Source organism: Bos indicus x Bos taurus, chromosome 7, assembly GCF_003369695.1.
Source record: "Bos indicus x Bos taurus breed Angus x Brahman F1 hybrid chromosome 7, Bos_hybrid_MaternalHap_v2.0, whole genome shotgun sequence".
In the NCBI taxonomy this organism is placed as follows: domain Eukaryota; kingdom Metazoa; phylum Chordata; class Mammalia; order Artiodactyla; family Bovidae; genus Bos; species Bos indicus x Bos taurus.
In genome coordinates this window covers 42,571,162-42,585,299 of record NC_040082.1, presented here as the reverse complement: position 1 = coordinate 42,585,299, position 14,138 = coordinate 42,571,162, and the positions used below count along the sequence as shown (strand labels likewise).

At 39.7% G+C, this 14,138-nt stretch overlaps 1 long non-coding RNA gene across 1 annotated transcript; it reads left to right on the top strand.

Annotated features, from left to right (window-relative positions):
- Window positions 1–1,825: 1,825 nt before the first annotated feature.
- Window positions 1,826–13,828, top strand: LOC113895112. The gene is made up of 4 exons (XR_003511760.1): window positions 1,826–2,071; window positions 7,228–7,285; window positions 9,214–9,543; window positions 12,325–13,828. It is a non-coding gene; the product is annotated as an uncharacterized LOC113895112 (long non-coding RNA).
- Window positions 13,829–14,138: the final 310 nt, after the last annotated feature.

The window sequence follows — 14,138 nt, the reverse complement described above, 5'->3', positions numbered from 1 at the left end:
CTGTTGTCCCATGACTGGCAGCAACTATCTCTCAGGAGAGCTCCTGGAGAGCAGTTTTCCTATTTGCTCCTCAAGTATCAGGATTTACTTTTTCTCAGCCCTGAATTGGATCATGATGCTCATCAACAGTATGAAGTCCAAGCAGTTTTTAATGCACCCAAACGTACATGAGGACTTGGCTGTCAACCCAGGAAAACTGGACACTGCTCTGATAATAGTCACATTTTTCTTTCCTTGAGGTTCTTACAATAGGTTTTTCTTGGTCTCAGGGTTGGATGGTGGAAAAGTGGGCATGAGGAACTCAGGAGCATTTGTTCTCTTGCCGTATATCTCTGTTATACAAAACCAGCCAAAGCTCCACGGTCTGAGCAAGCTGGCCTTTCCAGCAAATCAAGGGATTCTTAGAGGGAAAAGTGGTTGCAGATGAGATTGTATATCTTTTTCTTGGGACTTCATTTGGATACATAGAAATATGTAGCATGATACTCGGTAAAGGCCTTTTGAATCTATGGTTCATTAAGCATGGCTTACCTGGTTGCTTCTCTATGCAGGGACCACAACATATCAAAATGAGGAAATCTTGACCTCTGTCCATAAAGGTGTGGGATACACAGGCTTGGATGGAGCAAATAACCACTCAGTGGGCTTTGTTTTGGGGTAGAAGTGTGAAGAAGTGCCCTGGGGACCCAAAGGAAGGAGAGAAGGATTCTAACTGGGAAAGGATGGCCAGGATGATTTCTCCCAAAGATCCTTGAATTGGCTCTTCATGGATGAGAGCATTTCATTGAGCAGAGTGAACAGGCAGGGCAACAGTCTGAGCAGGGATAGGGGGACTTATAGGAGCATGGAATCTCTGTGATTGTTTAAGTCTAGTTTAATCTAATGGAGACAGGAAGCTAGGAGTAGCCTAGGTTCTTAAAGGCTTTGATTGATGGACTTAGGAATTTAGATTTGACCCCAGGGTCCTAAGAAACTGTTCACGTGTTTGGAGAAGGGAATGGCACTTTCAACTCTGTTTTTTGGAAATATTGTGCTGGCAAGACTGTGGAAGCCGTATTGGAGAGGAGTAAACCTGGAGGCAGAGAGACTCCCCAGGAGGCTCCTGCTGTTGTTATTCAGACAGGAGAGGAGTGTGTCAGCTAGAATGATGGCAGCAGTAACAGAGAGAAGGGACACAGTCAGAGCCATTTAGGACTTGGAATTGAGAGGAGCTGGTGACTGGAGTAAGAAGGAAGGATGACTGATTCTTGTACTTGGGATTGTAGGTGTTGTGATGGGTTCACTGGTAAAGGAACCCCAGAAGGAAGAATGAAAATTATTTGGGTGATCTTGAGTTTGAAGTGCCCCTGGATGATGTCTAACAGGAAGTTGGAAATGTGGGGCTGGGTGGACCTACAATTGCCTCGGTGGGGATTGGTGTCTTGTAGGAGACAGGAAGAATAAAAGAAAAGCAGGCCCCCACTAGGGCCACAAAAGAAATTTATAATTATTGATAAACTGGATGCTATAAGGCATGAGACTCTTGGAACAAGTCCAGAGGGAACAGTTCATGATCTTGAAAATAAGATACGATCCTGGGGTCAGAAAACTGACCACAGCCTGTTTCTCAACTGGTGTCTGAGAATCACATGTTTTACGTATCTGGTAGAAAATCTATAGATAAGAATGTTAGTCTTAGTTACTGATTTGTTATTGATTACTGTTTCCTAATTACTCAATGGTTAATGATCATTTTGTTCTTTGGCCCTGAAGGCCACATGAGTTATAGTTTAACTCCCCACATATTCTTTCATTCACGGCTGGAAGTATAATAAAGCCGGCTTGGATTCAGTTTCTGCACCTTCACCTTGGAGCGGTGTTCGTCCCCTGATCCTCGCTTTTCTCTGAATTCTTGTGTCTTATTTCTCATTCTCTCGCCGTATTGCGCTTTCAGAAACCCTGCTTGTCAAGCGTGTCTCGACAAGTGGTGCCGAAACAGGGACCCGAAAGTAAATCCAGCCTGAGAAGCTAGTTCCTAGCCGAGGTGAACGTAGGGAAATCTGGCCAGCTAGGCGGAAGAGGAAAGTACTTGGTAAGTGCACCCCTGCGGATTTGTCAATCAGGGTAATGATGGGGCAAAATCCTTCTAAGCATAGTGATTATATGCAAGTGTTAAAAACTTCGTTTAAAAGTTCGGGGGTCGAGATATCTCACTCCTCTTTTAAAGAATTGTTTTCTGCCATTAAAAAATACTGCTACTGCCATCTATGGGGTCGCACAGAGTCGGACACGACTGAAGCAACTAACTTAGCAGCAGCAGCAGATACAGATAAAGGGACTTTGAGGCATGAGGAATGGGACAAAGTTATGCGTTGCCTGCGCAGTGCCTACCAACGCAACGAAAAGATTCTTTTGTCTGTATGGTCAGTAGGGAATCTTATTAGCACCGCTTTAGGACTGCTGCAATCTGAAACCTCAGATTCAGGGGATTCTGTAGAACAATACAAGAACAGACGGAGGAAATGAATTTATATGATAACATAGGTGATGAGGAAGAGAAACAATAAAAATGAAAAATAAGAGCCAAAAGAATGATAGAAGTCAAGAACAGATCTTTCTTGCTCGACCAAATGCACCTTTTGTTGAGCCCTCTCCTTTCAATCCTGAAAACCCTTGGGATGATGGATTTGGTTTTAAACCACAGATAAATGTACCTAATAAAATGATGCCTTTACAAAAGTGAGCTTGTATGGCACAATTGCAGGGGGATGAAGACGCTTTAATTCTCCCTGTGGCTGTAACCCAAATCCCACCAGATCCTCAATTCCCACCAGATCCTCAATTCCCACAAGGAGGAATGCATTACGATTATAATGCCATGCCATTTAAAACTATAAAGGAGATAAAACAGGCATGTACCTAATATGGAACTAATTCTCCTTATACCATGGGACTAATTCAGGGACTTTTACAAGCTGAACAGTTAATTCCTTATGATTGGGAAATGATAGCCAGAATTTGCCTATCCACCTCAGAATTTTTACAATTTAGGACCTGGTGGCAAGACGAAGCAAATCACAAGCTCGCAGAAATGCAACAGCCAACCTGCCAGTTGATATAACACTTGATCAATTAATGGGCAGTGGGGCACATTTTGGCATTCAAGCTCAGTTACAATTTGATGATCAGTTACTCACTCAAGTGAGAATGATATGTTTAAAAGCCTGGGAGAGAATAAATCCACCTGGACAAGCCTCGATTTCATTTACTCAAATTAAACAATCAAATGGGGAACATTATGTAGATTTTATTGCCAGGTTATGTCAAAATTTAAATAAAACAGTTGCACAACCTGGTTTGAGAGATTTGCTGATGCAAGTTCTTGCATATGAGAATGCTAACTCAGAATGTAAAAAGGTGATTCAGCCTCTCAAAGCACAGGGTGCCCCTCTAGAAGAATATCTTAAAGTTTGCCAAGATATTGGGTCAGAACCGTATAAAATGCAACTTCTGGCTCAAGTATTATCTAAAGCCAATAAAAAGACAGATATGAGATGTCACCAACATGAAAAATTGGGACACATTAAAAAAGACTTTAAAGGAAGAAGATGGTCAGTTGATAAATTATACTATTGGCTCTGATGCCACTCCTATTTATGTTGGTTTTGGAAGTTTATGTCTTAAAACAGGATATCAGAAGTGGCTGTCAGTTGTCAAAGAATCAAATGATAATAAGACTTCCCTCTTTCTGTTAACTGCTCTTACTTTTTTTAGAAAAAGAAGAAACTTCCAGCATGATGAATCCACCTGACCTTCCTGATTGTGTTACTGAAATTAGCCATGGTATTGAAAATTGGTTAAGATGGAAATTATGTAAAGGATCAGAAAGTCACTTATTATTAAATGTTGCAGAATGCTCCATTATCGATTATGGACCCTGAGGAACCCCTAAACTTATAGAATCTAAAGTGTCTTCTCCATGGGTATATAAAGATAAGACAATTAGTACTTATGGTAGTCAACTCCTCATACAGCATGGGATAGGATTAGCTCCCCCTGTGCCTCCTTTAGATCATTATCCTATTCATGATGAAATATGAAAAATACCCATGGCATTAAAAGAACTAATTGCTTGGAAGGAACAATATACTGAATATATTTTAAATGACCGAAAAGCTACCTTTAATTTTACAAAAAATTCTACCCACACTATTCAGACTTGTGTAAGAATTCCTTTTGTTTTTATGATCAGACCAGCAAAATATGATCCCAATTTGGGATTAGTAACATGTCCTAACTGTTCATTTTATACATGTATAAATAATACCATTCCTTTTAATGAAAGTTGGCAGGGTATTTACATTCTTAAAACCAGAACTGGCATATGGGTTCCAGTTGATTTACAATGACCTTGGCAAGAACCTACATTATATGTTATTGAAGAAATATTGAAAAATCTTAAACGTGTTAAACATTTTATGGGATTGCTAATTGCTGCCATCTTAGGCATTATAGCTATTACCACTACGGCAGCCGTAGCTGGAACGGCTCTTCATACATCTGTACAAACAGTTCATTTTGTATAAGAATGACATAAAGATGCCGATTTCCTTTGGACCACTCAACAAAAAATTGATGGAAAGCTGGCCTCCCAAGTGGCTGACCTTCAAAAATCTGTTATTTTATTAGGAGATCAACTAGTCAGTTTACAAAAACAGGTGAGACTAAGATGTGATTGGAACTATACTTCCTTTTGTGTAACGGCTTTCAAATATAATAAGACTGAATTCAAATGGAATAAAGTTAAACAACACCTATTGAACCAAGATAATATTTTTGTAGATATTCAATATCTACAACAAAATATATTAAAAGCTTTTAATAAATATCTTGATGTAATTTCTGGATCAGATTTTCTTGATACTATTGCTAATAATCTTTTTTCTTTTAATCCCTTAAAACAGATCAAGACATTTGGATATGGAATTGCTCTGGTTATGGGAGTGCTATTAATTATGTGTTTATGTTTCTGTATAGTCTGGAGAAGAATGATCAAGAGACAATGAAGCCAACAACAGCAACTAACATTTCTCACCATTTCTCATCATGTGCAAAATCAAAAAGGGGGAGATGTAGGAGACAGGAAGAATAAAAGAAAAGCAGGCCCCAGCAAAGGCCACAAAAGAAATTTATAATCATTGATAAACTCGATGCTATAAGGCATGAGACTCTTGGAACAAGTCCAGAGGGAACAGTTCATAATCTTGAAAACAAGATATGATCCTGGGGTCAGAAAACTGACCCCAGCCTGTTTCTCAACTGGTGTCTCAAAATCACATGTTTTACGTATCTGGTAGAAAATCTATAGATAAGAATGTTAGTCTTAGTTACTGATTTGTTATTGATTACTGTTTCCTAATTACTCAATGGTTAATGATCATTTTGTTCTTTGGCCCCGAAGGCCACATGAGTTATAGTTTCAGTTCAGTTCAGTCGCTCAGTCGTGTCCGACTCTTTGCGACCCCGTGAATCACAGCACGCCAGGCCTCCCTGTCCATCACCAACTCCCAGAGTTCACTCAGATTCACGTCCATCGAGTCAGTGATGCCATCCAGCCATCTCATCCTCTGTCGTCCCCTTCTCCTCCTGCCCCCAATCCCTCCCAGCATCAGAGTCTTTTCCAATGAGTCAACTCTTCGCATGAAGTGGCCAAAGTACTGGAGTTTCAGCTTTAGCATCATTCTTGCAAAGAAATCCCAGGGCTGATCTCCTTCAGAATGGACTGGTTGCATCTCCTTGCAGTCCAAGGGACTCTCAAGAGTCTTCTCCAACACCACAGTTCAAAAGCATCAATTCTTCAGCGCTCAGCCTTCTTCACAGTCCAACTCTCACATCCATACATGACCGCAGGAAAAACCATAGCCTTGACTAGACGAAGCTTTGTTGGCAAAGTAATGTCTCTGCTTTTGAATATGGTATCTAGGTTGGACATGACTTTCCTTCCAAGGAGTAAGCATCTTTTAATTTCATGGCTGCAATCACCATCTGCAGTGATTTTGGAGCCCAAAAAAATAAAGTCTGACACTGTTTCCACTGTTTCCCCATCTATTTGCCATGAAGTGATGGGACCAGATGCCATGATCTTCTTTTTCTGAATGTTGAGCTTTAAGCCAACTTTTTCACTCTCCACTTTCACTTTCATCAAGAGGCTTTTTAGTTCCTGTTCACTTCCTGCCATAAGGGTGGTGTCATCTGCATATCTGAGGTTATTGATATTTCTCCTGGCAATCTTGATTCCAGCTTGTGTTTCTTCCAGTCTCCCCACATATTCTTTCATTCACGCCTGAAAGTATAATAAAGTCGACTTGGATTCAGTTTCTGCACCTTCACCTTGGAGCGGTGTTGGTCCCCTGATCCTCCCTTTTCTCTGAATTCTTATGTCTTGTTTCTCATTCTCTTGCCATATCGCGCTTTCGGAAACCCTGCTTGTCGAGCCGGTCTCAACAGTGTCTGATGACTGGCACCTCCCTCTGATCAAATAATTATTACTGTGATGATACAGTGTAAGTGCTGAATAGGGACTTCCAAAGCTTTCATATGTATCATTTTATAGGGGAGCATTCCAGACTATCAATATTATTCTTGGAGTCGTTGATAATAAGCAATAGTTACTGAGTGCTTATTATAGGAAAGGGCTGGGTTTGATGCTTTCAGAGCATTATCTTGTTGTGAGCCCTTGTCCAGATGTTTGGGGTAGATTCTATTATTACGTTCATTATAAAGGAGAAGAAACTGATATCGGTGAGATTAAAACATTTGCCAGAGTTGGATATGTGACATTTCAAACTGAACAACCCTCATTGTCCTGAGACCTGGACTAATTTTTCCGTAGTGCCATGACAGTGCCGGATGCACCACACAGGATCAACATCCTCCCATCCAAGAAGACTAACAGTGAAAAAGAAGGTGGTCTTCTTCCCTCTCCTTCTTCCTTTGATTATACAAATGTAACCCACTAAGTACTTGAGGCACCACAATGCTCACCTGTCTCCTTGTAAGTCTTACAAGCATCCTATTTTAATGGATCACTTCTCATCTATCACTCCTCAGGCTCTGGCTCAATTTTTTCTGCGCTGAGGCATAAGGAACCTGAGCTATTTGGAACCCCTGGAAAGCCATCTAGTGGTGTCCAACCTGATACCATCTGCCTGGGAGCATACAAACCAGTCAACTTTCAGTTTCTTTCAGGCCAAGAGCATCATGCACCCTTGGGTAGCCATCCTGGGCCTCCTACTCCTTCTGACAGGTAGGTGCACAGGTGGGCTGTGCTTTGGAAGCCCTGAGGATGGGGGAATATAGTGGGTATGTAGGTATGGTAGAGCAGGGTAGATTTCTAGGGCATTGTTTAAAAATAACGAGGTCAAGTAGTGAGCAAAGAACAAGGCTGAAACCTTAAGCCAAAGAAATTGCCTAAACACTAAGAATTATAAAATCAATGGCTAGAGGAACAAGGCATGATACAGCACACATGCATCTGCTGCCATTTGTGTTGTTCATGTGTACGCATGAACTTCTCACGTGTATGTAGTAAACAGCAACCATTGTTATCATGGCATGGAAGGGAACGGGAAGAAGGAATGGGGACGGATGGGAAGGAGAATGACCTTCCCTCTTTCCAGTGGCTTTAGACTCCATGCTTCCAATGTAGTGGGTGTGGGTTCTATCCCTCATTGGGAAACTAAGATTCCCCATCTGTGCTGTATGGGAAATTTTTTTAATAAATAAAATATATTAATTCAAAACATTCTATGAGATAGGGGAGAAAATTAGTGATAGATATATCCTAAAATTTAAAAACAATCTTTACAGGTGGAATATGAGTAAAAGTACAATTTTAAATTATACTTCTATAACAAATTTTTAAAATTAATATGTATTAGCTTTGTGATACAAAATGATATTAAGCAAAATTAAATATTATCAGAATTCCAGTGAAGAAAATACTCTTATACTATGTAACAATGAGTGTCTTATTCCCAAAGCATTTCCCAGACCCACAGTCCAGTCCTAACTATGAAAAGTGAAAGTGAAGTTAGTCCTATTGGATTGTGACCCCATGGACTGTAGTCTACCAGGCTCCTCCATGCATCCAGGGGATTTTCCAGGCAAGAGTACTGGAGTGGGTTGCCATTTCCTTCTCCAGGAGATCTTCCTGACCCAGGGATCAAACCCAGGTCTCCCACATTGTAGGCAGACACTTTTTACTGTCTGAGCCACCAGGGAAGTCCTGACTGTGATTAGCTAAGTCTCACACTTCTTTTAGGAACTTTTTGCCAATGAGCAGTGTTTAAGCCACAGCCACAGGTGAGTCTTCCTGCCTGTTTCTGAGGCAAAATTTAGTATTTTATTGAATATTCTCCAATTTTTTGGTTTTGCCTGGGTAAGTGGACTGTGATTCATTGCACAGAGCTCAAGAAAGGATCCCTGCTTAAATTTTTTGGAATGACCCTAAAGCCCATAAAACTAATTTCTCCTAAAAGTATTATAAACCCATTTTTCTAAGAACTGACTTCTAAAGAGTTTACAAGACTTCTGCTTTCCAGCCAATGATGTTTAATAAAATATTAGACTTTTTTTTAAAATTTAAATAAGAGAGGGTATTATGAAGTGACTATGTTCAATGGCCATTGGAAAGTTAAAATAAAAAGAGAAAATCAAAACTTTGAATGCAATAGAGTTTTAAAACCAGATTTTAGTTAAGACAGTGATTGAATCTAGGAGAAAGGAAAAGCCACCAGTGTGTTTTATATATTTAATAAACAGATACCTGTCAAATACAGGATGAATATCCACATACTCATGCATTACTAGATGTCATTTGTTTCAATCAAATCTTTTGGAGAAAAGTTTGATCATATTCACCAAAACGGCTGAACATATATCTGACCTTTGTCCTGATATTTTCTCTAGAAAATCTGTCCTATTGGGAAGCATAGGACATTTTCATCAATCGAAAAAAATGTTTATATGACCTTTCATCTTCAATCCTATCTAATAAATAGTGATGCTGCTGAAGAACATGTTAACATGGAAATTTGCTCATACTAAATTCTAAAAAGTCATGATACAGTCACATAATTTCAAACCAAATAAGCTATATGAAAAAATTAAAATTATTAAAATTAAAATATTGAGACCTCATGTTCTCATGCTTTGGTTTCTTTTTATTTACAGATGGTGTAACCTCTTATTCTCAAGTGACTGGAAGAACCGGTGAGTCTGTCAGGCTACCCTGCTTATATACTGGAGAAATCACAACTGCATGCTGGGGCCGAGGGGAATGTTCTTGGTGGAGCTGCAGAGAAGACATTATCCAGACTGATGGATACAAAGTCACTTTTCAGAAGGACAGACGTTATCAACTAAGAGGATATATTGGCGAAAGGAATTTGACCTTGACCATAAAGAATGCTGACCCATCTGACAGTGGCTTGTATTGCTGCCGTATTGAGAAAAAAGGGTGGTTCAATGATATAATAATCACTCAAGAGTTGAGTATAAGAGGTGAGTTTGTGTTCCTACTTCCTTTGATCACTTCCTGTAGGTTCCCAGAGATAAGAGTTTCCTGTTTGGTATTAACTTCCTCTTCCTTTAACAGGGAAATAGGAGGTTCTTATAAGTTTTGTTTTCTAATAACTCTTCAGTAGAATAACTTGTATTTGTGTGGAGTGAAATATTAAGACTAATTTTGATTCAGGATCATAGGCTAGAGGACCTTTCCAGTCAGCATCTCCTAAAGCAGTGCTTCAGGAGTTCTAGTTGCTTAATGAAAATGCATTCACTGTTCCACACTGAGGTATATTGAACATTTCTATGGAGCTAAATTTATTCCATTTGAAGAACTACCCTTTTCTCAAGATCATATCTTAAGAGAATTTTTAAATGTTCTTTCTTAACATTTTAGGACTTACAGAGAATTTCACATGTATAAAATAGATACTTTGACAACAGTCAACACAGTCTTGTTGCGTATACATTGTTCAGTTCAGTTGCTCAGTCGTGTCTGACTCTTTGCCATCCCATGGACTGCAGCACGCTAGGCCTCCCTGTCCATCACCAACTCCAGGAGTTTACTCAAACTCACATCCATTGAGTCGGTGATGCCATCAAACCATCTCATCCTCTGTCATCCCCTTCACCTCCTGCCCTCAATCTTTCCCAGCAACAGGGTCTTTTCAAATGAGTTAGTTTTTCGCATCAGGTGGCCAAAGTATTGGAGTTTCAGCTCCAGCATTAGTCCTTCCAATGAATATTTAGGATTGATTTCCTTTAGGATGGACTGGTTGGATCTCCTGGCACTCCAAGGGACTCTCAAGAGTCTTCTCCAACACCACAGTTCGAAAGCATCAATTTTTCAGCACTCAGCATTCTTTATGGTCCACCTCCATCATCCATACAAGACTACTGGAAGAAACATAGCTTTAACTATACAGACCTTTGTTGGCCAATTGGGGTCTCTGCTTTTTATTATGCTGTCTAGGTTGGTCATAGCTTTTCTTCCAAGGAGCAAGTGTCTTAATTCCATGGTTGAAGTCACCATTCACATTGAATTTGGAGCCCCAAAATATGAAATCTGACACCATTTCCACTTTTCCCCCATCTATTAGTTGTGTAGTAATCTTAGTTTTCTGAATGTTGAGTTTTAAGCCAGTTTTTCACTCTCCTCTTTCACTTTCATCAAGAGGCTCTTTAGTTCCTCTTCACTTTCTGCCATTAAACTGGTATCATCTGCATACCTGTGGTTGCTGACATTTCTCCAGGCAATCGTGATTCCAGTTTGTGAGTCATCCAGCCCAGCATTTCCTATGATGTACTTTGCATGTAAGTTGATGAAACAGGATGACAATACACAGACTTGACCTACTCCTTTTCCAATTTTGAACAGGTCAGTTTTCATTCCAATCCCTAAGAAAGGCAATGCCAAAGAATGCTCAAACTACCACACAATTGCACTCATCTCACATGCTAGTAAAGTAATGCTCAAAATTCTCCAAGCCAGGCTTCAACAATATGTGAACCCTGAAACTCCAGATGTTCAAGGTGGTTTTAGGAAGGGCAGAGGAACTAGAGATCAAATTATCAACATTTGCTGGATCATCCTAAAAGCAAGAGAGTTCCAGAAAAATATCTATTTCTACTTTATTGACTATGCCAAAGCCTTTGACTGTGTGGATCACAATAAACTGTGGAAAATTCTTCAAGAGATGGAAATACCAGACCACTAGACCTGCCTCTTAAGAAATCTGTATGCAGGTCAGGAAGCAAGAGTTTGAACTGAGCATGGAATAACTGATTGGTTCCAAATAGGAAAAGGAGTACGTCAAGGCTGTTTATTGTCACCCTGCTTATTTAACTTATATGAAGAGTACATCATGAGAAATGCTGGGCTGGAAGAAGCACAAGCTGGAATCAAGATTGCTGGAAGAAATATCAATAACCTCAGATATGCAGATGATACCACCTTTAAGGCAGAAAGTGAAGAACTAAAGAGTCTCTTGATGAAAGTGAAAGTGGAGAGTGAAAAAGTTGGCTTAAAGCTCAACATTCAGAAAACTAAGATCATGGCAACTGGTCCCATCACTTCATGGCAAAATAGATGGGGAAACAGTGGAAACAGTGTCAGACTTTATTTTTTTGGGCTCCAAAATCACTGCAGATGGTGACTGCAGCCATGAAATTAAAATATACTTACTCCTTGAAAGGAAAGTTATGACCAACTTAGATAGCATGTTAAAAAGCAGAGACATTACTTTGCCAACAAAGGTCCATCCAGTCAAGACTGTGGTTTTTCCAGTGGTCATGTATGGATGTAAGAGTTGGACTGTGAAGAAAGGTGAGTGCCAAAGAATTGATGCTTTTGAACTGTGGTGTTGTAGAAGACTCTTGAAAGTCCCTTGGAGTGCCAGGAGATCCAACCAGTCCATCCTAAAGGAAATCAGTCCTGAATGTTCTTTGGAAGGACTGATGTTGAAGCTGAAACTCCAATATTTTGGCCACCTCATGTGAAGAGTTGACTCATTGGAATAGACTCTGATGCTGGGAGGGATTGGGGGCAGGAGGAGAAGGGGACGACAGAGGATGAGATGGTTGGATGGCATCACCAACTCAATGGACATGAGTTTGAGTAAACTCCTGGAGTTGGTGATGGACAGGGAGGCCTGGAGTGCTGTACTCCATGGGGTTGCAAAGAGTCAGACACGACTGAGTGACTGAACTGAACTGAATTTTGAACCAGTCTTTTGTTTCATGTCCAGTTCTAACTGTTGCTTCTTGTCCTGCATACAGATTCCTCAGGAGACATGTAGTCTGCTATTCCCATCTCTTCAAGAATATTCCAGTTTGTTGTGATCCACAGTTAAAGGCTTTCACACGGTCGATGAAGTATAAGTACATGTTTTTTTAATTCTCTTGCTTTTTCTATGATCTAGCATAAGTTGGCAATTTGATTTCTGGTTCCTCTGCCATTTCCGAATCCAGCCTGTACATCTGGAAGTTCTCTGTTCACGTACTGCTAAAGCCTAGCTTGAAGGATTTCAGTAAAATCTTGTTATCATGTGAAATGACTGCAATTGTACAGTTATTTGAACATTCTTTGGCATTGCCTTTCTTTGGAATTGGAAGCTGAGAAGTCCCATAATCTGTCCTTCAAGCAGGAGAACCAGGACACCTAGTGATATAACTTATTCCAAATCTAAACTTCTGAAAATTAGGGGTGGGGAGGGCAATACATCCTAATTTGAGTCCAAAAACCTGAGAGCCAGGAGTCAGATATCTAATAGAAGGAAAAAAATGGGCGTCTCAGTTCAAGAGAAGAGAGTAAAATGTGCCCTGACTCTGCTTTTTTGTTCTATTGGGTGGATTGGATAATGCTCACCTGCACTGGTTGGGATCATGGGTTGGATGATGCTCGCTTGCGTTGGTGAGGGAGGTCTTCTTCACTCTACGGATTCAAATTTTAATCACTTCCAGAGATACCCTCACAGATATGTATGGAAATAATATTTTACCATCTATCTGGGCATCCCCATTCAAGTTGATTTGTAAAATTAAGCATCTCACACAGCTAGTGAACAGTTGAGCTGAGGTTGGATTCCAGTTTTTCTCTTCCCTTCCTTCTTTTCCTCCTCCTGTTTCATTCTTGCACACAAAAAAACTATTAAATTGAATTTTAGGAGAACTTGACAGAAAGAAGTAGAGGTGAGCTTGAAGTTAATGACCTTTAGGTAAATATTTCTTCGAGTGTATAATGAGGATAATAATGTACCTTTCTTGTAGCTCCGTTGCACAGAATCCATAAGACATGTATAAAGCACTTTGACCAATGTCTATTTAATACTAGGATGTGAGTTACCTATGATGTGCATGCATGCTCAGTCATGTCTGATTCTTTGTGACCCCATGGACTGTAGCCCACCAGGCTCCTCTTCCCCATGGAGTTTTCCAGGCAAGAATACTAGCGTGGCTTGCCATTTCTTACTCCAAGGGATTTTTTTCTGACCCAGGAACTGAACCTGCATCTCCCAAGATTCCTGCATTAGCAGGTGTATTCTTTACCACTGAGTCACCTGGCATGCCCTGATAACCATGATGATGCCAATATAAAAACCTAATAAAGTTCAAACATCAGATTTATTATTTTTGTCAAAATATAAACCTTGAAAGTCAGGGACTGTGTCTTAGTCATAGAGGCTTCCCAGTGTCAAACACAATGTCTAAAACTTGATCACTATTTGTTAAAAATTGTTGAATGTTAAAAAAATAAATAAATAAAATGAGGTGAAACATTAAACAGTTTAGATTCATTATTTTTTAATCTCATATTTGAATTATATCCAGTATGCATTGACTCGTGTCCTTCTCTCAAAGCATTAGTTGCTTTTCAATACATTTTATAATATTCAAAATATTTCACTAAGATTTATAAAACTTCTATGAAGATTTATATTTCCCAACCCTAATTCCCAGTGTTATTTTTATTAGTACTATATTTAAATTGGTTCAGTACTCACCCCACGTTGTTTTATCTGAGCTTCTTCTGCATAGCTGAGGTCTATTTTGATTTCTGCCTTGATTGGCTGGATTTCATCATTTCATCAGAA